Source organism: Ursus arctos, unplaced genomic scaffold (assembly GCF_023065955.2).
Source record: "Ursus arctos isolate Adak ecotype North America unplaced genomic scaffold, UrsArc2.0 scaffold_9, whole genome shotgun sequence".
Classification (NCBI taxonomy): domain Eukaryota; kingdom Metazoa; phylum Chordata; class Mammalia; order Carnivora; family Ursidae; genus Ursus; species Ursus arctos.
Window position 1 is genome coordinate 14,182,502 of NW_026623111.1, and position 27,609 is coordinate 14,210,110.

General features: G+C 37.6%; 1 long non-coding RNA gene across 1 annotated transcript in view; it reads left to right on the forward strand.

Annotated features, from left to right (window-relative positions):
* LOC130543250 (uncharacterized) overlaps positions 1-16,100 on the forward strand; it is a 35,240-nt gene extending 19,140 nt beyond the window's left edge. The window contains exons 2-3 of the long non-coding RNA XR_008958458.1: positions 14,043-14,148; positions 15,974-16,100. This is a non-coding gene — a long non-coding RNA (uncharacterized LOC130543250). The remainder of the gene's footprint in view (positions 1-14,042; positions 14,149-15,973) is intronic.
* Positions 16,101-27,609: the final 11,509 nt, after the last annotated feature.

Consider the following 27,609-nt stretch of genomic DNA (forward strand, 5'->3'; position numbering starts at 1 on the left):
ATACGACTTTAAAAATGATGCTGGTATAGCTATGTCAGAGGAGGAGGTAAAATTAATATCTTTTGTGTTTCTACACATTTTAAAAACATGACAATGAAAATGAATACAGAAAATATAAGAAAAATTAAGGGACTTTATTTAGGTAGTTCAAAAATTGATATATAAAACATTAACATCTTTCCTGTATAAAAACAACCAGATAAGAGTCATAATAGAAGGAAAGTTCCCATATATAAGAATGATAAAAAAAGAGATGAACTGCCTTGAAATGCACTTAAGAAATATGTACGATTTATATGAAGACAAGTTTTTAAAAATTCTATTGAGCATAAGTGAAGCTTTAAGTAATTGAACACTGTTATATTGGAATACTCAATATAGTAAAAGTTTAAATTCACCCAAAATTCATCTGTAAACTCAGTACAAACCAAATTAAAACACAGATAGATTTCACTGAAAACCAATGTGGGATAATAGCTCAGAAGATTATGAAAAAGAACAATACTAAGGAAAATGTGTCAAACTAGATATTAGGAGTTGTTATAAAGTTATGATAATTTAAAGTTTTCTACTAATGAGTGTATCATGCAGGATGGACTAGGATATTCTATAGCAAAAAACATCTTAACATCTTCATGATCTACAACAACAAAGGTTTAGTTAGCATTTTGCTCATTCTGCAGACCATTGCAGGTGGCCTGAGAGCTCTGTACACAGTTCCTGACTCAAGGATTCAGGCTAATGAAACAGTATCATCTTGAGCATTACAGGTTATCATAACAGATAGATAAAAGAGTGCTAAAGTAGCTTACATTAATAATGAAATACTTCAGCACCTATTGTTTCTGTTTGTAGCTCATTAGACAGAAATGACCCCATCTAGCTACAAGCGGACCCAGTGACTAGAGTCCCACCATGTGCCTGGAAGACAGGGAGTCAGAAATATTGGGTGATCAGCAGTAATGACTTGCAGAATTAGAAATAAGCAGATAAGTAAAGCAGGCAGAAGTATCCAAAGATAGACTATATAAGAATGAAGTTTCTCATAAAGTTTGAAATATAATACTGAAATTATATATTTGCATGTTGTGTGTGCACACACAGGTATTCTTTACTAGATGATGAATCGTTCATCCAAGAAAGATTTACCTTTTTACCTTGTGCCTACAATATGCTAGGGGCTATTATAGGTCTGGGGATATACTGGAGAAAACAAACAAACAAAATCCCTGCCTTTACTTTGCTTACTAAGATACAGACCTGAGGGATACATGACCCATGCCCTCACAGATCATAATCTATCCATGAGAAAAGTGGGTGCTACTGATAACATACAACATTTTGCATGAATATTTTAATATTTAATTACATGTGCATTATCCTTCCAAGTTGTTTTAATTCTCCATTTCTCCTTAGGCTTTAATGTCCAGTTCTCATTAAGATAATTTTTTTAACACAGGAGTTCATGCCCTGTTTTATATATATATATATATATATATATATATATATATATATATATATATATATATATATATATATATATATTACTTTTAGGTATTGGCTATAAATCAAGTGTTTCTGTTAATACACTTTAGTTTCAAAAAATTTATGTTCATTATTTTACATAATTTTATTTACATTATTTTACATAAATGCATATTATATGCATGGATTGCATAAACCCTTAATAAAACTAAATGAGACGGAAGAAAATAATTTCTTAGAGTCTGCCACCTGTAGATGTCCACTTCTAATATTTTTTTTTTTAAGATTTTATTTATTTATTCGACAGAGATAGAGACAGCCAGTGAGAGAGGGAACACAAGCAGGGGGAGTGGGAGAGGAAGAAGCAGGCTCATAGCGGAGGAGCCCGATGCGGGGCTCGACCCCACAACGCCGGGATCACGCCCTGAGCCGAAGGCAGACACCTAAACACTGTGCCACCCAGGCGCCCCCACTTCTAATATTTTGATGTGTCTTTATTCGTTTCTTCTATATTGTAACTACCATATAGGAACTAGCTGTTCTTTAAAGCTTGAAAAAACTGAGTAAAAAAGCCTGTGAGCTCTCTCTGGTTTTTAAACTTTTTTTTTTTTTAACAGATATTATTTATTTATTTATTTATTTGAGAGCGTGAGTGTGAGTTCGGGGGAGGGGCAGAGGGAGCAAGACAAGCCGACTGAGCGCTGAGAGCCTGATACAGAGCTCAGTCTCACGACCCTGAGATCATGACCTGAGATGAAATCAAGAGTGGGTTGCTCAACTGCCTGAGCCACCCAGGAGCCCCCAGTTTTTAGTCTTAATATCGAATAATTCTTCGATAACCTATTCAAATTGTTTCTATGTATTTTTTTGTTAAGGTCTTCTGTTAACGTTTTGGATAAATTTTGGTACATATTACCGTGGAAATAACCAATTTTAAGAATACATAAAACTTGTGATATCTTCCATATCAGTCGTATCCCCTCCCCCTTTTACACAGACTCTTTTTGGAGTAGCTTTAGATTCATAGCAAAAGTGAGGAGAGGTATAGAGTTCCCATATACGGCCTTCCCCACTATGAACATTCCTCACCAGAGTGGTATATTTGTTACCATTGAAGAACCTACATTGACACATTATTATCATTCCAAGTCTGTAGTTTATGTTAGGGCTCATTTTGGCTGTTATGTAGTCTGCAGATTTTGACAAATGAATAATGCCATGTATCCACCATTACAGTATCATACAGAAGTTTCACTACTCTAAAAATCCTCCTGTTCATCCCTCCCTCTCTCCCAGCCCAAGAAGTCCCCAACTTTTTACTGTCTCTGTAGTTCTGCCTTTCCCAGAGTGTCATGTCGTTGTACTCATACAGTACACAGCCTTTTCAGATCGGCTTCTTCGTTTTGTAATATACAGTTGAGTTTCCTCTATGTCTTTTCATGGCTTGATGGCTCATTTCTTTTTAGTACTAAATAATATTCCATTGTCTGGAGGTATCACTGTTTATTTGTCCATTCACTTACTGAAGAATGACTTAGTTGCTTCCAAGTTTTGGCAATTATGAATAAAGCTGTTACAAACATTTGTGGAGAGATTTTGTATGGACATAAATTTTCAATTTCTTTGGGTAAATGCCAAGGAGCATGATTGCTGGAGCATATGGTAAGAGTATGTTTAGTTTTCTAAGAAATTGCCAAATTGTCTTCCGAAGTGACTGCACCACTTTGCATTCCCCCCAGCAGTGGGTAAGAGTTCCTGTTGCCCCACATCTTCACCAGCACTTGGGTTGACCGGGAGCTGGATTTTGGCCTTTCTAACAGGTGTGTGGTAGTATTTCATTGTTTTTTAATTTCTGATCCCCTAATGACATATGATATTAGATATCTTTTCATGTGCTTATTTGCCATCTGTGTATCTTCTTTGGTCAGGTGTCTATTCAGATCTCTTGCCCAGTTTTTTTTTTTTTAAGTGCTCATTCATTTTCTTCCTGTTTAAGAGTTTTTGTATATTTTGTGTCATAGTCCTTTATCAGATATGTCTATTGCAAGTATTTTCTCCCAGTCTGTGGCTTGCGTTTTTCTCTTTACTGTCTTTCACAGAGCAGAAGTTTTTAATTTTAGTGAAATCCAACTTATCAATTATTTCTTTCTTGGTTTGTGCCTTTGGTATTGTAACTAAAGTCATGGAGTTACCCAAGAATATCTAGATTTGCTCCTGTGTTATCTTCTAGGAGTTTTATATTTTTTGCATTTTGTATTTAGGTCTGTGATCCATTTTGAGTTAATTTGTGTGAAGGGTGTGAGGGTTGTATCTAGAATCATTTGTTTGCATGTCGATGTCCAGTTGTTCCAGTACCATTTGCTGAAAAAATTCTCTTTTTTTAAAGATTTTATTTATTTATTTATTTATTTGAGAGAGAGTGAGCAAGTGAGTGGGGGGAAGAGCAGAGGGAAAGAGAGCATCCCAAGCAGACTCCCTGCTGAGCATGGAGCCCAACGCAGGGCTCGATCCTTAGGACCTTGAGATCATGACCTGAGCCAAAATCAAGAATCGGACGCTTAACCGACTGAGCCACCCAGGCACCCTGAAAAAGTTATCTTTTCTCCATTCTACTGCCGTAGTTCCTTTGTCAGAGATCAGGTGACTGTATTTATGTGGCTTTATTTCTAGGCTCTCTGTTCCGTTATATCAATCTCTTTGTCTGTTCTTTCACCAATACCATAGTGTCTTGATTACTATAACTTTATGGTGAGTCTTGAAGTCAGGTAGGGTCAGTCCTCCAACTTTGTTCATCACCTTTAGTAATGTGTTGGCTATTCTGTCTTTAGTCTCTCCATATAAATTTCAGAATTGTTTATTGATATCCAAAAAATAATTTGCTGAGATTTTGATTGAGATTACTTTGAATCTATATATCAAGTTGAGAAGATGTGATATTTTGATAATATTGAGTCTTTCTATTCATTCATATGGAATAGCTCTTCACTTATTTAGTTCTTTGATTTTATTCATCGGTTTTGTAGTTTCTCTCATGTAGATCTTATATGTATTTTGTTAGATTTATACTTAAGCATTTCATGTTTGGAGATGCTAATATGAATAGAGTTTATTTTAAATTTCAAATTCTGCTTGATTTTTGCTGATGTATAGAAAAGTGATTGTGTTTTGAATATTAACCTTGAATCCTGCAACCTTGCTTTGATCATTTATTAGTTCCAGTAGTCTTATCCTTTTTCATTAAATCTGTATTTTTTAAATTATTTTTTTCCGAGTTCTTAATCTAAAATTTTAATCTGAAATTTTGGTTCTAGGCATTTAAAAAAATTCATATTCAGTTTTCTAATTCACTAATTACTGCTGTTTTTAATCTTAAAATATTTTTCTTACATTGTTCTTTTGTTGATTTTATGGTAATTAATTTTAAATTTTGACTTGAATGATTACATTCAGTATTTTTTTCCTGTTTTCTTTAATTGTAAAGGTATTTATGCTGCTCTATTTGACACTGAATATAATTTTATATGCATTTAATGCCTAGGCTATAACAAAGGGTAAGTTGTGGGGTCATATGGCTGCAAAACTTACTAGCTTGTACCACTGGGCACGTGAAATGAGACAATAATAGTATCTTCTACAAAGAGTAGTTGTAATAATTAAGTGAATTAATCAGTGGAAAAAACTGAACAGAATCTCAGGTATATAATAACACATTTTCAAATTTTAATGAAATAGAGAAGTGATTATTACTAATATTTTTATGTAATTGAAATATATTTTTGGATATATATTTATTTAGGTCAACATTTTAGAAGGCTTTATTAAAACATACCTGTAAGTTATTTTATTCAAATTATTTGTCTTTATTTTTGAAAATGAATGATAAACAGGCCATATAAACTACTTTCTTTGAGTTTTGCTAAAAGTGAAAATTTTCCCAAATGAGTGACCCCTGGCTCCCCCACCACAATGCTGATTTTGGAATATCACCAATGTTGTATCTCCATTTATCTTAAGGGGTTTGGAACATTTTAAAACATGGTCAAGAGACAGCTGATTTGAAATAAGTTTAATTTACAAAATAAATATGTGAAATACAGCAATTTTAGGAGACCCTATGATGTGACATTCAGTTAAACAAACAGAAAAATCAAATAACCGCAGAGTCAGGCAACTTGAACTCAAAGAACAATAGATAGTATTTACTGGAGGAAAAAAACACTTCTTGTAACATACTTTCTTAAACTTTATGCAAAATCAGAGCACTTACTGTCTCTTTTTGATTATTTTGGCAAATAATCGTATCCAGTTTTGTTACATGATTGTATTTTTGTTGTGTTGTAGTCTAACTCCCGGATTGTTAACTATTGATGAGATAATATTTTAAGAAGTAGATTCAGGCGTCTTGAAACAAGGGGCGAAGTTTCTTATATGAACAAATTCTCCAGCCTAGAAATGTAATAAAACAGAAATGGAAATCATCCTAGATACTATTTACAATCCCCTTTATTTGCTTATGTGTTGTACTCTTCCTGCGGCTGGCTTCCTTGTGAGATGGATTTGTCAGTGAGAAAGCACGATCCCTTCCTTCAAGGAGCTTCCATTCTGGTGGAGAAGTTAGATTGCACATGAGCACACGAACAGACATTTTTATAAGTAGTGGTAAAGAGCCAGGGAGACAGAACAGTGGTCATCTAGTGTGATAGTGATGCTAGACAGGGCAGCTTCAGAGTGAGTGCTCAAGAATGCTGAGATCCAGTTATGAAAATGGGCCAGCCTCAAGAGGACGAGAGGACAGCGTGTTTCAGACACAGTGAGTAGTAAGTGGAGGGTCTCTGAGGCAAGAACCAGATCTGCCCTCTCCAGAAATAGCCCAAGTCTGCTGTGGCTTGAGCAGGGGTCTGAGGGGCAGGGAGTCGCTATTGGATACAACATTGGAGATGCATATGGGGAGGGCATTGGATGGTTTCAAAATGGGAAGTAAAATGATCTGATTTTCACTCTAAGATGATTTTAGCTGCTCTGTAGAAAATGTATATAAGGACGCAGAAAGTGAAAACATGGAGACGAAGAGGGGCTAATATTAAGAATCTTGGTTAGAAATAAAGGTGGCTTGAATGTCAGTGATTTCAGTAGGTTTAGAGCAAGTTGGGTAGGCCAAGGTATGTTTTGGGAAAAGGGCTTTGTAAATCTTATTGCACTGTGGAAACATAATATGTAGTGTTATTATAGTTACTAAATATTTTTAATATCCAATTCAACAATTAATTACTCAAGCCTGCCTTCCTTCCTTCCTTCCTTCCTTCCTTCCTTCCTTCCTATCAGCTCACCACTAAGCACATTGCTGTACTATAACAATCTTTTTTCCCCCCAGTCCTTTTTCAATATAAGAAACTAGCCTCTGATAAAATAAGATCCAGGCACATAGTTGATACTTGATAAATATTTGCCATATTAATGACTGCATAAATAAAATATGACAAACCTGCTACAAAGTTCTTGGGTCAAGGAGATATTTGAATGAATGAAACATAGGTTGAAGGAGTTTATTGCTACAAATTAAAATCAGTTGACAGTCTCTTCATTTCAAGATGGGAATTTTACAATGTCACTGACCCCGGGATATGTTTTTACATGAAATTTCTTGGCAGCATTAGCTTAGTCTGTTAGCATGAAATAATGTATATAGATGGGCTTTGAAAAGAACAAAGCTTTGTGTCAATAATACTAAGAATTGCTATCATTTATTTTCTGACCTCTGTGTGTCAGGTCTCATGCTAGGCATTTGCACGTACATTACCTTGTTTAATTCTCACAAAAACCACTGAGGAAGGACATTATTCCTTTGTTTTAAAATTGAGGGATCTGTTTGTTACTCAGAAATGTTATTTAACAGCTGGATGAAGAATGTAGCTTTCAAATCCTGATCTGATTCATTCCATTGCCTCAGTAAAGGAGAACATTACTGTCTTGATTTTGAAATAAATATTAACACACAGATATCTAATACAGTGTTTATTTCTTTGGAGAATGTCTTAGAAATTATACTATGTGTGCTCCAAAAAACCATAGAATTAATAGATTTTAGAAATTGAGGGATGGGTCTATAAGTGACCAGATAGTTCTTCATATGTAATTCCTTGCCTGACTTTCACATGCTCAAGGTCATTGGAAAGCAAAGCTAGGATTCAAATCCAATTTGGTGCTCTTCAGACCATAGCATACTGATTCAGAATTTGACATTTTGTTCATCTCTATGTTTATAAGAAGACTAAGATAAAAGACCCAGAGAAATCTTTGAAAGGGCTCATTTTGCCATTGGTGAAAAGAATTTGTGGTTTACTTGAAAGAAAAAAGACAACATGATAGGAGTAACAAATAGCTTTGGCTTTAAAAAATATTATGCCCTACAAAATGCCTAAAAATAATGAAACAAGGGTGCTTAACATTATCATGAGTGCAGTGTGTCAGTGTAGAGAAATATAGAGATGAAATGGAAACTGTTGGATGTCAACGGCAAGCTTTGCCAATGTCAGCAGGGTCAGACACCTCTGGAACTCATGGCAGGAAAAGTGGGAAGATGTGGCAGATGATAGATTACTGTATAGAGCGTTCTAGAGATTTCTCAACTGGAGAAGGGATTTTTATATCCCTGATCCTTCAGCTCAAAATGGCCCCCAAATGACACTCAGGCTGCTTTTTTCCTTCTTCCTCCAATACTATGACCTCTGAATCAAAAAGAACACCTACATGGAACAGAGAACTTAAACCTGGGGAGTGGGGTGAGTCCAACCAGCTAGGACATATACTCTGAATGTTTACTCTAAACCCATTCATAACAACAAACTCAGAACCCACCCCCAGATTCCTCAGAAGTGATTGAAGTCTATACATGTAATTTAGGCAACTGATATCTCAGAAAATTATGATTGCACTGAGTTCGTGTAATTTTCTTTTAGTGAGGGTTAGTTCTTATTTCTCTTAGATACACAAAAACTCAGTTTTGTCATGGGTTTCAGATGAAGCCAGAGTCTCTACTGACATCACCAGAAACTCTGGCTATTAATCACATTCATGATGATGTGAGAGAATGGAGTGGGAAAATATGAGACATAAGGTCATTTCGATAGGCTGTAACTTCTTATGGGCCACAACATTAGGAGCTAGAACCCTCAGCTGTCATGTCTTTTTTGGATTTTCCATGCTATTTGTCATATGGATGGTTAAAAGTGAATTACAGTTCCTCGGCTGGAAGTGGGATAGGGTGTCCTGAGAGTTGTACAGATTACTGTTTAGGAGGCTTGGGTTGAAAAGACCATGAACGTTTACATGTTTATATTGACTTAACTGCTTCCCCATTATTTTGGGATCCAGCCATAGTTCAGTGTTTACTTCGTTCCACTCACTCACAGGACTTGGAGAGCCTTCAACCCACTGGGAGAAGAAATGTAAAGGTGTTTTCAAATAAGTGGATTTAATGTATGAAAAAAAAAACAGATCATAGAAATAAGAGTCAAAAGAAATTAAGAAAGACCCAAAGCAGTAGTTTTCAATGGAAGATATATCTGAATCACCTTAAGGCACTGTCCCCAAACTATTTTATGCCTCCTATGCCTAGTCTATAGCAGAATGTACCCTACTATTTTTCTATGTAGCAACCATCACATTATGATTAAATAATTTTTAACTTTAAATTTTTTTAACTTCTTTGCTTGATATCAGAGCCAATGATAAGCTATAAGAAACTTTAGAGAAGAATTTGTTTCTATGTTGTTTTCTGTCTGAAGACGTCAACTGGTAAAGCCTTTCACACATAAGAGATATGTAGATATGAATGAATGAATGCATATTCTTACACCGTGCCCTCCAAATGGCATCTTCTAACATTGGGTTTGAATGGACTGAATCATATATATTTTCATAAGTTCTTCAAGTACTTCTTTAAGAATTACTGGCTTGGGGGATTTTCACTTTATCCTGATCTCCATGCCCTGATTTCTCCAAGCTTCTGCCTCTAAGATCAGGGTTGGATCATTGCCTAAACTGGCAGGGCCAAAGTATATATAACAAATTCCATCATTCTCTTCTTTGTTTCTTTTTCAAAAAAGATTTACTGGCACTATGTTTTAGGACCATACCTGGAACTGATAACACAAGATGGATGATCTGGGCCTTTTTTTTTTTCTTTTAAAGATTTTAATTTTTTAAAATAATCTCTGCACTGAACATGGGGCTCAAAGTTACAACCCAGAGATGAAGAGTTACATGCTCTACCAACTGAACCACCCAGGTGCCCAGATCTGGGCCTTTTCTACAAGGACCTCTAGTGTGTCTGGTGGATGAGACAGATTACAGCCCGTAGTTAACACTATTGCCATTAGAGAAGGGCCCAGAAACTTCTGGGAGCACGGAGGAGAGCACCTAGTCTTACAGGTGAGTCTCTGTTGAGACTTCTTTCACCTTTCTTCCCATCCCTCACTATACCCTTATGGTAGTGCTTGGGATGAGTTACACTCCAATTCAATATTTCTTGGCCCAACCATGCTCTTTCTCCACCTTCCTCCCCACCCCAAGTGTCGGGTACAAACCATAGTAAGTATCTCTTTTGATAAGATTTCTGTTCATTGTGTCCCATCTAGGAGACTGGTCTCCTCCAAGCTTCTTTTGCACTTCAACCTAAACTCTGTCCACTTGGCTGGTACTCCAGTTCACAGTGCCTCACCTAGTAAGTGTTTAATAAAAATGTATTGTTCAGAACACTAATGTCTGAGTGTCAGCTGCCTAGATTCCTTCTTGCTGGGACACACTTCTGAAAGTTAAACTCTTGCATCCTTTGAACCTTTGGAATTTTAAGCTCACTCTATCAAGAGTGTTAGAGGCTAACAGTTTGGGGTGATACATATTGTCACACGATTTTGAATTTAAATTTTATGTAAGTTTAATGAATCCTTTGACTGATACTAATATTTCTTTGGGAAGAAATTATTTGGAAAAATAAAATCTAATGCAAAATTCCCCCCTGTAATCTCTCTACTGCTTCCCTCCCAAAGCAAAGCGAGAGTTATGTCATTATTTCCAGGTGACCTACAGAGCACCTGTCATGGTGAATGACAAATGGTTCTGCTAGTTTCGCCATAAAAATCTCTTCAGATCCTTACTTCTCTCCTATAGATTAGCTGTTATGATTATCTTCATTTTACAGATGAGGAAACTAAGTTTAACAGAATTTTGATGATTTGCCTTAGGTCATAGAGCAGGTAAGCCACAGAGTGAACAATTTGATTTCAGTTCTGACTCTCTCCCAAAGCTCCTACTCTTGGAGAAATAGAATCAAGTGGTTGAGAAACATATTTGGATTCAGTTTGGATATAGTTCCAGTCCCAGCTCTTCCATGTGACCTTCAGCAGATGACGGAATTTCCCTGAGCACTAGTCTTGTTATCAATAAAAATGGGAGTAAAATGACTAAATGATTAAATTCGCTGTTAAATGTGCTAAATAAGTCATAGAGCTAATGTTTATCCAGCAGTTATCATATGCTGGGCACTGCTTAAAGCATATGCTATATATTAACTCATTTAATAATAACCATATGGCTTAGGGGCAAATATTATGCCTATTTTATAGTTCCAGAAACTGAGGCATACAGAGTTTAAGAGATTTCCCTGCCAAAGATCTTACAGCAAGAAGTAGAAGAGCAGGAATTTGAGCCCAGGCAAGCTGGCTCCATAATCTTATTTATCTTTATGCTACCTAGCATGTGCTAGTATACAGGTGGGTGTATTGGGTCATAATAAGCCCTCAAAGACTGTTAGTCTCCCTTACTCCATTTATTGATGTGGACTCAAGTGATAAATATGCCACCTGCCATCAGCTTACCATGAACTAGTTCGATGTTGTCTTTAAGACTATAGCAATGAGTAAGGAAGATGAAGATATTCAAATCAATGCTGATGGATTAGAAATCAGTAAAATGTTTTAACTCCTGGAGATACGTGCATTCACAATTTATCTCTATTTATTTGGCAGAGGTTTTCAGAGTAACACTTTTTCACAGGGTGTGCAAAGGTAATGATAGTCACGATCTGACTTGACAACCACTCCCACCCTCATATCTATGGTGATTGAGGAAATCTATACTTCACTATCCAGCTTTCTCCTACTCCTTGGTTCATGTATTTTAAAAGCTCTTGGTGAGTTCTGATTGCAAGGAAGTTATTTGGAGGGTCCTATGGAGCCATTACTATGGAGCTACCATGGCTAACAGGGACGACCTGACGACCATTCCATGGTGAGTCTCCAAGGAATGACAGCTTGAGATAGAGCATATGTGCTTGGGGAGCTTTGGAGGGACAGCAGACTGCATTTTTGGCCTTATTGTTTCAGAATGCCAAGGCATCATGGGGACATGGCTATTAACAATGGAGCCTGCCATTGTTTTGCTGTTAGTTTTTCTCAAGGCTTTCTGAGTGACAGTCCCTGCGGAGAGTGAATTATCATCCTTAACTTGTAACTTAACTGCTCCTTTTGTCATTCTGCATAATTGCTGTCACCCAGGTAAAACTAAATGGTTTTTCTCCCTGGTAATTTCTCCCACACTCAGCTTGGAGCCCTTCAGGCAAGACAGGCAGTGGGGAACCTGGGCAGATAATGTGGTGATCTGAAATGATGCCTGGAAGAGGAGAGTCTTTGAAAGGCTTTGTCTCTGAAAACAAATGCCAAGCACAGTAAAGACACTGGTTTAAATAACTGAAGTTGCGATTTATTTAGCAGTGACAAAAATAGGTATTAAAATAGCATGTACCACATAGAGTAGTTGTGAAGAATAGATTAGTTAATACATTACAAGTGCCTAGCTCAGTGTGTGGCATAAAATAAGAGCTCGGTAAGTGTTAGTTTTCATTACTTTGTGACATTATGTGTTTAATTTTTACAACAGCTTTCAAGGTAGTTATTATTAGTTCCATTATATAGACAAGAGAAGTGAACTTTATCGGAGCTGGAATTTCAGGGTAGGGGTGCTTAACTCTAAAGCAGATGTACTTAACTTCCAGAATGGCTCTCCGATTTCCTCCGTGACTTGTGTCAAGTGCGATATGAAGATAGTTGGTCTCCTTCCTTGGTGTGGCCAGTGAAGAGTCTTTGGGGCTGATTATACGCTTTCAGGTTTATCAGTTGCCAGTTTACCATTATTTGAGTGAATTATTGCACTTTTTCATAAAGTTCTATTTTCTTAAAGCTAATGTAATCAGCCAAATACAGTAATTTCTTTTGAAAAAATAACTGCTTTGATACTTGTTTGTTGTTGTTTTCATGGACTCGACAACAGTATATACCACAAGAATAACAGCAATCACAGTATTACCAAGAATGATAATGCAATGATAGTAATGGTTACTTACCATTTATTGAGAACCAAGTGCCGAGCATCGTTCTGAGAACTTACAATTATCTCATTTAATCCTCACTAGACAGATGCTGTTATTACCTCTGATTTATATGTTACAAAACTGAGACTCACAGAGATAAAGTAACAAACCGAAAGTCACGGTTATTAATGGGTGAGGTAGAATTTGAATCCGGGCAGTCAGACCTCTGAGCCATGCTCTCTTACACAGGTGGTAAATGATAACTTGAGACTCAAACCCGGCACTCCCTTTCTCACACGTTCACACTCTTTTCTCCTTATTCAGATCCGTGATGAACATGGAGCCTCTCAAATCCATCTTCTGCTGTACCCGTCACAATGGTTAGATTTGCTACACAGCGAGGCAACACATACCCATTCGATCTTAGAAAGCGGAATTTTCTTAGTCTTCAGTATAATGCATGTTGGCAATGCCCAAATATCTGAACCAGAGTATGTAATAGAGGACTGAGTTCCCTGACTATTTCGATGATTCTTAGTCTGGAAGGGCAAGAGAAATGGCACAGGGTATGGGTACAGATGGGGGCTGGAGCCTGGGGAATGAAAGAAGTCTCTTTGGAACTATGTTAGTATTTCTAGATAGGGGTATGTACATTGAAAAACACACTCATGCGACCACTGTTTCTCTCTATAAAAACTACAGAGTAAAGCTCAGCAAAATCTCTGCTGGTGTGTGTAGTGTAACTTGGGTTAAGAAGAGAAGCTGAATGACATTGAACTGCCTGAGAGCGTGTCTGGTTTTTACTAACACATACCTTAGTTTCAGACAGATGTGTGCTTAAGGACTGATGACATCGTGGAGCTAGTTTTTCCCCGAGCCTCAACTTCATCATCTTTAAAACAGGGCTTCCGATGTTTTTCTTGCAGATACGGTTTCTAGCACGTGGTAGGAACTCTATAACTGGAACTTTATTATTATTATTATTATTATTATTATTATTATTATGGTCATCTATCCACATTAATTTTATTCTTGATGCCCCATTATCTACTATCTCTTTCCATAAGCGTGATAATTGTACGTATACTCCACCTCCTACTCTACTTATCTCTCTTTCCTACAGAATCTCTCTGATCTCTCTTTCAAATCAAGTTATCTCTTCAGTTTATGCCTCATGACTTTTCTCTCTAAGGTACTCAGGACAAGAGATTCCAGTTTTCACAGCATACGCATTTTGTATTCAAACAAAAAACAAAGAAGCATTTCAACTCCTGACTGTGCTCACCGAGAAAAAGCAGGTATTGTGATTAGTTCATTCCTTGGTGGAATTCCTCATAACGTGGTCTAAAAACATACCAAGACCTGGTTCCATATTGATGGGCTTTTAAAAATAAATGTGAAGACCAGCTTGTCCCCGAGTTGCAAATTCCAGCTACATTCTTTGAGGGGCTGAAGCCACTGTGAGGAGTGTCCCTGAGAACAGATCACCCGGTGATCAGTTGGTGGTGATACTGCCACTTTCTCGGGGTCTGGACCTCGCTCACCAAGGTCAGATATTTTGCAGCTGCCCTGGCAGGTGGAGGGAGGAGTTGATGATATTTAACCCAGGATATCAGCCAAGAATTATTTATCTGTCAAAACGTTTCAGATACAAGTCAGTGTTACTGGGCCTGCTGAGCCCGAGACTGTCGGCCTTTCTGGGAGGAAGATGGTCAGATAATTTCTGTAAAGGCAGGAGAGGGCAGCTTCATCTCCAGAGCTCCGAGGTAAAAAGGAAGAGAGATGCAATGTTGAACATCTCTTCTCTTCCACTGCAAACAAACAAATATCCTTGGACTTTTGTCTCCACAGGCAGCAACCCTGAATTTTGAGTCAGGAAAAACTATCCCTCCCTTTCCAGGCTCCCCTCACAGGACCTTTGGATTCCAAAAGTTGGCTTCGAAGCACCTGGTTTTCCAGGACTTTGCAGTGTTGTCAACTTGATTTAACTCAAACGTGCTTAGACACTTCTTTCAAGGGTAGGAACACTGAGCTCTTCCAGGCACCTGCCATGTTCCTTTTCATGTTCCGACCCCGAACCGCAGTCCAGACAGGGCTTGCTGCTCCTCTCTCAGTCTCTGAACGCCTCGGTTAGAACAGCACGATGGGGCGACGTTTGGTTTGCAGAAGACAGCAGCATAGCGCTCGCCTTTGATTCTGTTCTGTACAGATTTTCTCCAGAGATCAAGTTTGTTGAGGGGGAGGGGAGAGAGGAGAAGGAAAAAGGAAACCTGGTGTGTATGTGTGTGTGTGTGTGTGTGTGTGTTGTGTTGTGTTGTGTTGTGGGGAGTGTACACTTACAGCCAGGCTGCTTGATAAAAAGCAGCAGCTATTTGGAAGCACATCACTGTTTTATTTTTCAACCAAACCACAGTGCTGAGGGATTTGACTGCTGGGAGAAAAGAGGGCACATTTATCAGACTTTTCACTTCTGTGGATGCTTGTAGAGTTGGTAAATAAAATATCGGAGCAGATATGAATTGTTTTGGTGTCCAGTGGCTTTAGGGCTAAAGGCTTACCTAACGGTATTGCGAGTCTTCCTGCTGGCTGAGAACAGCTTTGTATTGAGTGAAGATATTTGAAACCCATTACCCTATAGAAAGCCAGATGAAAAATCAATTTTGTTTGCTGAAAAGTGAGCTCACAGGTATGAGGAGAAAAATTCAGTCAATGTCAATAGATGTGTTTTGGAAAAATTTGGTGTTTCTGCCTATTGTGTGATTTCAGGGCAAATTCTAGGACATAGGAGGTCCCTGATAAATGCTAGATGAAGAAATGCATGTGCTATGCTATGTTTACATAACATGTGTTGTGTAATAGTTTACTATTCTTCTCTTGATCCAAGTAATGGGTTGATGTGATGTTAAAAAAAAAAAAAAAAAAAGGAGAAGCCAGATAGAAAAGACATCGGCCCAGCTTAGGTGTTCAATACATGTTGGTTGGATAAATTAAAAATTGCCTGCTAAAAATATCATCAGTAAAGTAATTTTATGCTGCCTTTTTCCTCAAAGCTACGGGATCTGGGATATAAGCAGAACATACATTAAACATGTATTTATGGTAAACTCTTGCCATTCCTTTTAGAGAGAAGAATTCCCATGGCAATCTATTTCTGGATTTGTCCAGAACAGTTGTTTAAGTCATAATTAAAACATTTTCCTTGGTTTGGAAGGGAAGAGGAATTGAGCCCTTGGCTGCCCAGCTGAGAAGAACAGCCCTTCGTGGACAAGTAGGTGACATTCTTTCCGTCCATAAATCAGTGCCTTAATCCTTAGCAACAGACCTAATCATTGCTCCAGGCTTTCCAGCTGAGTTAAACCAACATCACGATATGAGGACAGTTAAGGAAATCTCTTGTTGTTCACATGCTGATTAGATTCTATATGTCATCACTCCATTTTTAAGGTGAAAATCATAGAAGTTAGGAAACTCTGCCAGCATCCTCAAATAACTAAATGTTTAATCATAGGAGAAAGAATAGCCTAAGTCTGCCGCTAGACACGCAGCCTGATGTGTCTGCTTAAGAGTCCTTCAGCTGTACAACAGTGTCCCTTACGGTGAGCTCCGTTTAGAAAAGAGTTCCTGGGGAATATTTGCCACCACTTGAATACCATCAGTTGATATCCTTTTATCAGACCACAATAGCTTTGTGTCTAATGATGTTTTCCTCCTCACTTTGGCTTAGAAGGAGCACAGAGTCAAATTTCTTACTCTTCTACTTACTTCATAAAAGACCAAATATTTTTCATACTTCTATTCCCTTTTACTTGTTGAAGGCTTTATGTGTATAACACTGAAATGCTATTTTCCTCTATTTAACAGTCTTACGTGTGTATGTTTGTGTGTGTGTGTGTGTGTGTGTGTGTGTGTGTTTTGCAAACCATCAGACACTTCTTTTGGCATGATGTGATCTATAAAAAAAGACTTTGTGAATTCGAAATTTAATCATAAGCTATACTAAAATCATTACTAGCTATGCTGCCTTTGGCAAGTTTCAAAACTCTCCCATGCTTTCATTTTCTTATTTGTAAAATGGGGATAATAATATGTATTTTCCAATGTTGTGATGAGGACGAAGTGAATTAATAATGCAAAATATGCACTCATTGATTACGAGTTCTTTGATACCTTAGGAAATAATTTAATCAGTTTTAGATTCTCAGGGACTCAGGCCACACCTGGAATTCATCTCATTGCCTTTGGCCCCGGGATCTTCTAGGCCTGGAATGGCCTTGTATCTTCCTCAAACACCTCTTTACTTTCATCTTTACAATGTCCCCGCCTCCTGCTATAGCCCAAATGACTCCTTGGTCCTCACTGCTGCTCTGCGTATGCCAGCATCTCTCAGCTTCAGCACTGTTGCTCTGGGGCTGGATGATGCCTTGTTATGGCTGTCTGTCCTGTTCCTAGTAAGATATTGACCAGCATGCCGAACGTCTGCTCACTAGATGCTGGCAGCATCCTCAGTATGGCAACCAAAAATGTCTCTAGCTATTACCAAATATCCTCTGCTGGGCAAAACTACCCTGGTTAAGAAGCACTGGTGAATACATCTGTTATACCACTTAAAACGTTTTATGGTACTTATTTAATAAGCATTTATATAGTACATGTAAATATCAGATATTTTTCTAAGAGTAACGTGAATAAATTACTATTAACACTTACAAGTTGGGGGCTAGTGTCATGCCAGTTTACAGCGGAGGAAGAAGAGGCACAGAGAAGAGGTGCAGAGAAGCTAATGTGACTTGTTCAAGAGTGGGGATTCACACCTGGGCAGTTTGTATCTAGAGCTCATAGTCCCAACCATTGTGCTGTGCTTTTTCTCTCATGAATGAATTTACCTCTACCCTGGACTGCGTAAGCCTCGTAAACCCGGGGGAGGTGAGAGAATGGGGATAGGACTAGGGGACGATAATTATGTTTGTAATTATCTTTGATTCCAGAGCATGAAGCACAGTATGAAGGTTAAGCTAGATGAATGAGTACTTATCAAAATTTTTCTGCCTCTTTACCAAGGAATGTTTTATATGACAGAGGGCGGGCCAAGGTTTGGAATCTAATGTACTGGATAACTTCTAGAGGAGGAAACTGAGACTAGGAGATTAAATGACTGCCCAAGACCACAAAGCTGGTGAATGGCAGAGGCGCGCCTGGATTTAAAGTCTTCTAACCCACAGTACAGTGCTCTTTTAGCATTTCCCTGCCGAGTTCGTTTTTGGGGCTACCTGATCTCTATGTGTATGTGTCAAGAGCTGCTTCATCTTCTTCACGATCGTCAGCACCATCCAGGTTCCATTGTTAGTTTGTGTACTTATTTTTAAAGATTTATTTACTCATTTTAGAGAGAGGGAGAGACAGAGCGAGCGAGCGAGCACGGGATGGAGGAGCAGAGGGAGAGGGAGAGAGAGAATTTCAAGCAGCTTTTGCTCTGACCGTGGAGCCCGAGGTGGGGCTTGATCTCAGTACCCTGAGATCATGACCTGAGCCAAAACCGAGAGTCGGATGCTTCACAACTGTGCCACCCAGATATCCTTAGGTTTCATTGTTTATTTATGCTTTCCTAAAACGATTTGGGTATTTATTAAAAACTCACAGTGTATAGCTTATTTACTGTACTTTTTTCTTTTTTTGTGTGTGTGTGTGTAGTTTTTTTTTTTTAATCACGCATAATGTATATACACAGTATTTGGGAAAGAACTACAAAATGACTGGAGTCACAAAGGGACGGGTATATTTAAGACATTTCCAATGACTTTGAGTGTAGAATCTACAATTTTTTTTTTATTTTAATTTTTTTTTATTATATTATGTTAGTCACCATACAGTACATCCCTGGTTTTTGATGTAAAGTTCCATGATTCATTAGTTGCGTATAACACCCAGTGCACCATGCAATACGTGCCCTCCTTACTACCCATCACCAGCCTATCCCATCCTCCCACCCCCCTCCCCTCTGAAACCCTCAGATTGTTTCTCAGAGTCCATAGTCTCTCGTGCTTCATTCCCCCACTGTACTTTTTTCTATCCATGACAGAAATTCAAAGATCAAAATGTTTAACATTTCTACTAATGACTCCCTTCCCAACAGCACTATTGTTCAAATCATTCTATGCCAATTATATCTCAGTAAAGCTGGGGGGGAAAATCATTCTAAGATCTTTGATTCTGATTAGTAGGTTTTGTTCCCTTCATACCCAAACTTGAAGATCTGCATAGATGATGTTTGATTTATCAACATGAGGAATTATCAATTGCTGACTTTTAAAATGTCAGATATAGTGGTAGAACTATTATATAATCATTAGAGCTTTTCATGCTTTCACGTTACACCCCCATGGTCCCTTACGCAGTTGTCCTTTGGTCTGCCAATGATCATGATGACAGAATGTAATGGTACAGATGCTGTTCTGACTCACGATTACTGGAGCCAGAAAAGAATCTTAAATTATTTAGGAATTTAAATATGTATGATATTACTAATAAGGTGGGGTCATAGCTGGATGACATCATCAAACTAAATCTTACATGTAAGTAGGTACTCTTCACCTAAATTTTATCTGATTTGTGGAACACCCAGAAGGTCCTTTTGCTTTCTTTAAATATCCACTTACTCAAATTCTATAATGTCTTAAATTCCAGCATTAATGAATGCGTCCTTTTACTTGCTATGTTATTTTAAAAGCCAATAGCCCTGGGAAGGAAGCACTAATTAAAATTAATTCCCACTGAGGTATTAACAGCAGGGCATAGTGGGGAAAAATTTCCAGACACAGAGTTAAAAGACTTACTAACTTGCCTTGTTACTTTGAACAAGTCACTTAACCTCTCTCAGCTTGAGTTTCTTCGTCTGGAAATCAGAGATGATGGGTTGACCCACAGCTTCCTATTGTGACCATTAAATAATGAAATCAAGTGAAAACATGTTTTAAAGGCTAATATTGCTATTCTTCCCCCAGCTTTTGTGAAAGCTTCTAAATTCTAACTAAAAAACCAGGACATAAGACCACCGAATGCCTAGGATGGAGACATTTAAAATAGATGACCTGGACTTTAAAGTTTTAGCCACAGGAATCCGTGTGTGTGTGTGTGTGTGTGTGTGTGTGTGTGTGTGTTTAAATAATGAGCTTGCAGGATTTCTGGAGTGTCTGAGAGAAAATTGAAGGTCAACTGACTAATACTGGAACTGTGACGAGATTTCTCAGATGACCAACTGCTTTACAGATACTACACTCCCTACTGGTTACTCATGACCCTTCCAGACTTCTGGCTATCTGTCTTACATTTGAGAAAACAAGGAGTCATTATTCAGCATCTGACCAGACTTTGTAAATCCAAAGTGGAAGTTATATCACTAAATCATTTTAGGGAACTGCTATTGAAAACTATCTATTATGAGGATAAACCAATGTGTAAATCAACCAGTCTAAGTGGAGGGATGGAAATTATGCTTTGGGGTATCAATATATGAGTATCTTGGTAACCACCAATGTAAATCTTAACAGTAGAGGATGGCTTATTACATTCAGGGCTGGTCACCTGAAAACTGTACTTGTCAGGGATCTGGGAAGTTCCTACCTGTTCTCCCTTATCTAAAATCCCACTATTAGAGACAGCATAGTCTCACCAGGCATTGTTAAAATGCCATTACCTAGTGGAATGGCTAGACCAAATAGATGGTGGCCCATCTAGACTAGGAACAGTGAACTGTCAATCACTTTCCTCTAGATTCATAGTCATGTGCCATTCTTAGCCACTCTGCTCTGCCAGACTTGTTACATATTTTATCTATTTTAATTTTTCCAGCAAAGCAGTGAGGGAAATAAGTAGTCACCTCCTCTCTGTGTTGCTGGTAAAGTTACTGAAACTATAGAAGTTAGGTGTGTGGGGGTCAGATGTGGAGCTGAGATGCAAACTCTGATGTTCTTGCTTTAAGCAAGCACTTTGTACCACACACAAAACCAGAGAATAAATGAACCTTAATATATCTCATGGTCAAGTCCTAACAGTACTTGAAAGTTTAACATAAATGGCTGGTCTTTATCTAACCTCAGATTAAAACCTCTGTGATTCTTTATTTAAACCTCTTAATGCTTTTATCTCTTATTTTAAATATCAGAGCCATTCATAAGCCTCTCCCCTACTAAAATGAATGTTGTGGTATTTCCTACAATTCTAAGTTTTTCATCTTTCCATCATGTTTTTTCATTCATTCATTCGTTCATTCATTCATTCATCCATATCTCACATGTTTGGACCCCAGGAATACAGAAATAAATACAATGGGCATGACCCAGTGGTTCTTATTCCAACTTTTGTTAAATGAATGAAATACAGGCCTCCTTGACTATTTTAGTTACTTCCCCAAATCCCTGGAGATATAAATTATCCTTTCATAGTGCTTTGCTCACACATGTTTTTTATTTTAGCGTTTCTTTTTTTTTTTTTTTTTCTACCAAGTATGTATTTCTAGCAAGTGATACTCAGGGTCTGGGAAGTAAGTTCTCACATGGTGGAACCTTTTGTCACCTATTTCAAAGACAGAATCCACGTTTCTCCTTCATCTCACTTTTGCTTTTACAGCCATAAACTTGTCTGTACTCATTATAATCGTGGTTGCTGACACACGTAATCAGCCCAGTATGTGAAGGGGGTTTTCAGAGTTTTCACAAGGCTGGAGAAGAGTTCGCTAGGTGAAACTTACCCAGGTCCACACAAAATTCTTGTGCTTGTATGTAATACATTTTTGGGCTTTTATTTTCTAAGATATTCACGCTTGTGAACAGTACCTCACATCTACCTTTTTGTTTTGTTTTTTAATATTTCTGTCATTCTTTTTTAAAAACATAGTTTTTCCTTTTATAATATGTTTAGATTTACAGAAGTCTTGCGAAGATAATATAGTGAGTTCCCATATGTATTTCACCTAGTTTTCCTCGCTGTTAACACCTGGTATTTCCATGATACACTTAACAAACCTAATAAATTTACATAGGTACATTACTGTTACCTAAAGCCCAGACTTAATTTTGATTTCAGCAGTTTTTCCATTAACCTCCTCTTTCCCGGCATCCAATTCAGGGCCCCATGGCATTTAGCTGTCTCTACCGTCTTTCTGGTCTGTAATAGTCTTCTGTTTGTCATGACTTTGACTGTTTGGAGGATCTGGGGCCAGATATCTTACAGAATTTCCTTCAGCTGGGCTTGTCTGATGATTTTCACATGATTAGACGGGAATGTAGGTTTGGGGAAGAAGACCACAAAAGCGAAGCGCCATATTCACCACATCCCACTAGGAGTACACGACATCCGAGTGACGTTGCAGTGATTTTAACCTTCATTAGTTGTTTAATGTCGTGTTTCTCGGGTTTCTTGTGCAGTTATTCGTTTTCCTTTTCCCTGTGCTCTTCTTTGGAAAGAACGACTGAGTCTACCATTTTCTCAAGGGAGATGGAGGCAATCTAAGCTTTGTCTTTCTGATAATTGGAATCAGAATTATTCTGTAAGAAAGTTCTGTTGCTTCACCACATTTACTTATTCAGTACTTTATATCACATGGAGTCATGCATTTGTTTTCTACTTTGGGTTACAGTCCAAGGCTACATTATTTATTAGTTGCTCAGATTGTTCCAGCTCTGGCCATTGGACACTATTTTAGGTTCTGCCACTGCTTTTTATTTTATGTGCTAAAAGAAGTAAATTTGCCAACTACTGTCTGTTTTGAGAATTAATATAGTCAGTACTTGGTTAACCAGCTGTAAAATAACATGAAAAAGTATAACAAAAATAAAACTGCTGTCTCGTGAGGACAGCAACTTTAGTTCACTCCCGGGCCTCAGTACTTAGAACAGTATCTAACACTTAGTAAACACTCCACGAGTCTGTGACTTGATTGTTTAGGAACCCCTTAAGTGCTTGATAGAAGCTACTTCCTCTTATAACTGTACTGTCTTTAGCTGTCCTTTTTTAGCTAAATTCTGTCACACGAATATATGTGCATATATGTACATGCACATGCAGGTAGATATAACCCGACTGGGACATGGTCCGTTTTAACATTCTGCCACCTATCTTTTCTCTTCTCCTCATCATTTACTCTTGCCAACCTCAGAGTCCTTAATCTAGTTTTTTCCAATCTTATTCCATCCCACTGTTCTTACCTTAATTCAGTGTAACCACTGTTTTACTTACCACCTGTGGAGGGAACAATTAACAAAGTGAGGACAGTATCTCTTAGAAATATATACACTAGATTGTAGGGAAAGGATGGATGATCCCTATCCCAGGAGACAGAAGTGGCTTGTCAAAGAGTTGAAAATAAAATGAATATACCTTTAAATATATAGGAACTCTCAAAAATACATTCTATGATTTATTCTTTCATTCATCATTTATCCAACAAACATAAGTTGAGCACCACCAAGTGCTATGAACTATTAATATGCAAAAGGGGACTTAGCCTCTCACCAGCCTCCCCACCAAGAAATTTGTAGGAGTTGACTGAAATGGTTGTTTCCGGGTTAAAGTTATCATAATTACTAATTATACAAAATGAAATTCCTTTAGAGGTTGTTGAGCGACTTTTTAATAAGAGAGTTGGAAACTTCTTTACCAGCAGACAGCAAGCAATGGTGTCCATGTACATTCTTGCTGTTCCATCAACTTCCAAGGAACAACATTCCCTTCACACTTGTGTTATTTCAGCAATGAAATTAGGAGTCTAGCCTTAACTATTTCAAAAGTCCTGCTGGCTAAAAAATTCCATTTTCTAATGGTAAGAAGAATAACTTTTTTAAAAAAAGATTTTATTTATTTGAGACACACAGAGAGAGAGAGACAGAACACAAATGGGGAGGAGGGGCAGAGGGAGAGGGAGAAGCAGACTCCCTGCTGAGCAGCTAGCCCAATGTGGGGCTTGATCCCAAGACCCTGAGATCATGACCTGAGCCTAAGGCAGATGCTTAACTGACTGAGCCACCCAGGTACCCCATGGAAGAGCAATCACTTTGAATCAGTAGACTTAGACTTGAATTCTAATCCCATCATTACAAATTACCTAACATCTCTGAGACTCAATGTCCTGATCAGTAGAAATTGATTGAATATAACAACTTCTCATGTTTTGGACTATATAAAATGTATAATTAAAATGTGCCTTTAAAAAGTGTCATTTCCCTTCTTGTCTTTAGACTTCGCATAGTCTGAAGAAAACTGGATTAGTAGACATAGTCTTAAATTCTCATCCCATCTTTAGGCAAATTACTTAACTTCTCTGGGTATTCAGTTTCTTTACTTATAGAAATGGAACTGATATTATGATTCTTTCATTATTATTTTCTTGATGAACGAGATTATGTATGGAAAATATCTGATTCAAATGTATCAGATATATGCTAGTGCTTTCCTCTCTTTAGACCGCAATGTGATTTTGGTTGTGTTTGCCCAAAAGAAGAGACAGAAATCTGTTTTAATAGAGAGAGCACGAGCTTTGGAGTCAAGGAGATTCAAGAGTGAATCCTGCCTCAATAACTCATTAATGCTTTAAATGTACCTTCAGGCTCTTTGTTTCCCCATTTGTAAGATAGTGCAAGTAATGTTGAGAAGATTAAACCAGATCATGCATTAGAAAATGATGAGGTTTGTTTTTTGAGGAAAGGCCACTAAAAAAATATAATACCTTTACTACAGAAGTAGAGTGAATCAGATTTTTGTGTCATTATAGAAATTCTATTTTCAGTATGTATTTTTGAAACTATAACTGGAGTAATATCATCCTTGAGTTACAGTTTTGAATAATCATGAGATGTGTTCTGGTGATAATGTCATTAGCCCCTTTATGGATCTGGTATCTTATTTGTTATTCAACTAGTATTGACTGAACACCTACTATGTATTTTCATCTGTTGTGGTTGCTCTTTGTTTTAGGTTCTCTGGAAGCATTGTTCCTCGTAACGTTTTAGGTGATGCCAATGGAAAAAAGTCATCAAGCTAAGAATTATGTAGTTATTCATATCTGGTTATCAGACTATTACGTTGTGAGCTATGCTTGATATAAAAAGTGACATATAAAAAAGACATTTCAGGACAGTAAGCGTGGTATTTTCAAGTATGCCAGCCAAAAGTTGAGTGCTGCTTTCTATCTGGAGAAGAGTGATCCTTCATAAATGACAGACGATATGCCTCACATAAGCCAAAACAGAATTGAAAATGTCTGTGAAAAGCATCTGAAAGGTACCTGGATTTTCTATAAACTTCATAGATATTTTTCCTTGAGTTTGAAAAAAAACAGGTTCTAATTCTACAGAAGGATCCTAGCAATAGGTCGATGCATGTCCTACCTCTGCTGTCTATCAAACTAACCCTCCTCATGGACTCCTAGCTCTCTGAAGCCTTGCCTTTGTTCCAAACAAGACCTGATTGTGCACTTCTTATTCACATGTGTGCATGTCAACAATAATTCTCTTTGGAGAATTAGCCTAAAATGGGCTTGATACCTGAGGACCATCAGGCCTTTTGAATCCTCAATGTATGATTATTCATCTGCTAAATGATGTAACAATAGAGCGAGATAAATGTATACTTGTTTAGGACAAAGAGACAGGAGCTATATAATAGTATTTTGATGAACGGCATGTGACATATGAGCATAATGGTTAGAACTGCAGTTTCCAAAGTCGAACACATTGGTTTTTACCCAGAGCCTACCATTTCCTGATGATGTGACCTTGGGGGAATTTCAATAACTCTTCTCAAGCTGGGCTTCCTCCTCTAGCAACAGGATCGAATCGATTCCGTAACTTACTGGGTTGCCATTATGATCACCTTGCATGAGGCATCTGAGGTGCTTGTGCAGAGGCTTGTGCTCCTCAGCTCTCAATGAATGGTCGATATTTTTGTTGTTGTTATTATTATTATTATTGTAATTGATGACAGTGTTGATGATGGGCTCAGAGCCATAAGAAGAAAGGAGATCTCCCAGAGAGCCTCCATTCTTTCAGTTTAGTAGCTAGTTTATTCTCTAACCATTTCCGGAGTGTTCTCCCTTTCTTTGAGCATTTCCATTCCCCACTTGCTATCAGAATGTGGCTCACACGGAGATTGTTCTTTGCAGAGAATATAGGGGGAGTTTGAGGTACAGAAATAAGAAAGCACCAGCAAAAGTAAAGACCAGATGGCTTGTTTAGTGGAAGCCATCTGAGCTTTGGAGTCAAGGAGAGCTGGGTTTGGCTTGCCCTCCATCATTTGCTATCTCTATGACCTTGCACACATCTCTTAGCCTCCTACTCCTCTGATTCTCATCTGTAAAGAAGGGAAATCAGACTCATGTCCTGGGGTTGATATGAAAGTTCAGGAAGATAAAGAATCCACAGGAATCAAGACAATGAAAGACAAAAAAATCCAAATAGAACGATGAACAAAAGACATGAGCAGACATTTCATAAAAGAAGAAACACAAATGACTGTTAAATAAATTATGAGATTTTCAGTTTCACTAGTAATCTGGAAAATGCAAATAAAACTGTAATGAGATACTATTTTGTCTGTCATATTGGCAAATATATATCAATTCAGCAATATTAAATACTGGTAAAATGTGGAGGACTAGGAGTTTTCATCCAAAATGATGAAAGAATAAACCAGTACCACCATTTTGGAAAACAATTTGTCATTAATTAATAGAACTAAAGGTTTGCAAACACTAGGACCTAACAGTTTTGTTACCCAGTCCTTACATAAAGGAAACATTTTGGAAAAATAGAGGATATGATTGACGTTTTCTGTCACCATCTATATGCCAAGGGCTTTACAATGTCCTTTATTCTCTCAGAGATTCTGTAAATGTGGCTCTTAACTCCAGATAAGATATTCATGTGGCACAATCCTTGCAGATCATACTCTAGGGTACCATTTATAATTTCATGATTTAATTAAGTGCTGGCCCGTGTACAGACATATGTACAATGTGTCAGTTTATTCATCCAGGGGACCGATCAAACACCATTGTCAAAAGGACAAGGCAGGGGAATCAGTGAACATATCTGCTTTACAGCCCATCTCAGTTCTAAATGAAACACAAGTTCCGGCCTCTGCTGCAACTTAGCCAGTGGTTGGCCTTTCCAACAAAGTTTATGAATTAGTCTTCAAATAAACTTTATTCATAAATCACTAGTTTCTAATTACATATATTTTGGGACTTTTGCTTCAGATCTCAGACTTTTTGCTGCCTTTCTTTGCAAGACACCATTCTACTTGGTGATAGGAGATGAGCACATATGAAATTATTAATAATATGTTACCATATGTTTCCAAAATAAAATACTTCAAAATAGTCTGTCGTCTTAACCAAGCTCCGTGTAGTAGATGCATCAGACAAACCCCCTTTATGGTGTGAAACATACTGGCATCCACAACGCTGTGAGTACGTAGGTCAGAAGTCTCCTTTCTGGTTTGGTGACGTACTGGCGCTCTCCTTGCTGAGCTGTAACTTACCTAGAGCCAGTTTCCTTTGATTCCCAATGGGATTATGTCAGTATTTCTTGTCATTATACTTACATAATTTTATTAAATATTATATAAATTGAGTTAAACAAAAGTGTGAAAGAAGGTTAAAGGAATATTATTTATAATAACAAAACTACGTTAAAAGACTCAAAAAAGAGAATTCCTTAAAAATACTTTGGAATTAAGTGTAGGTGAGACCTAGGTGAGACAAGATAAAG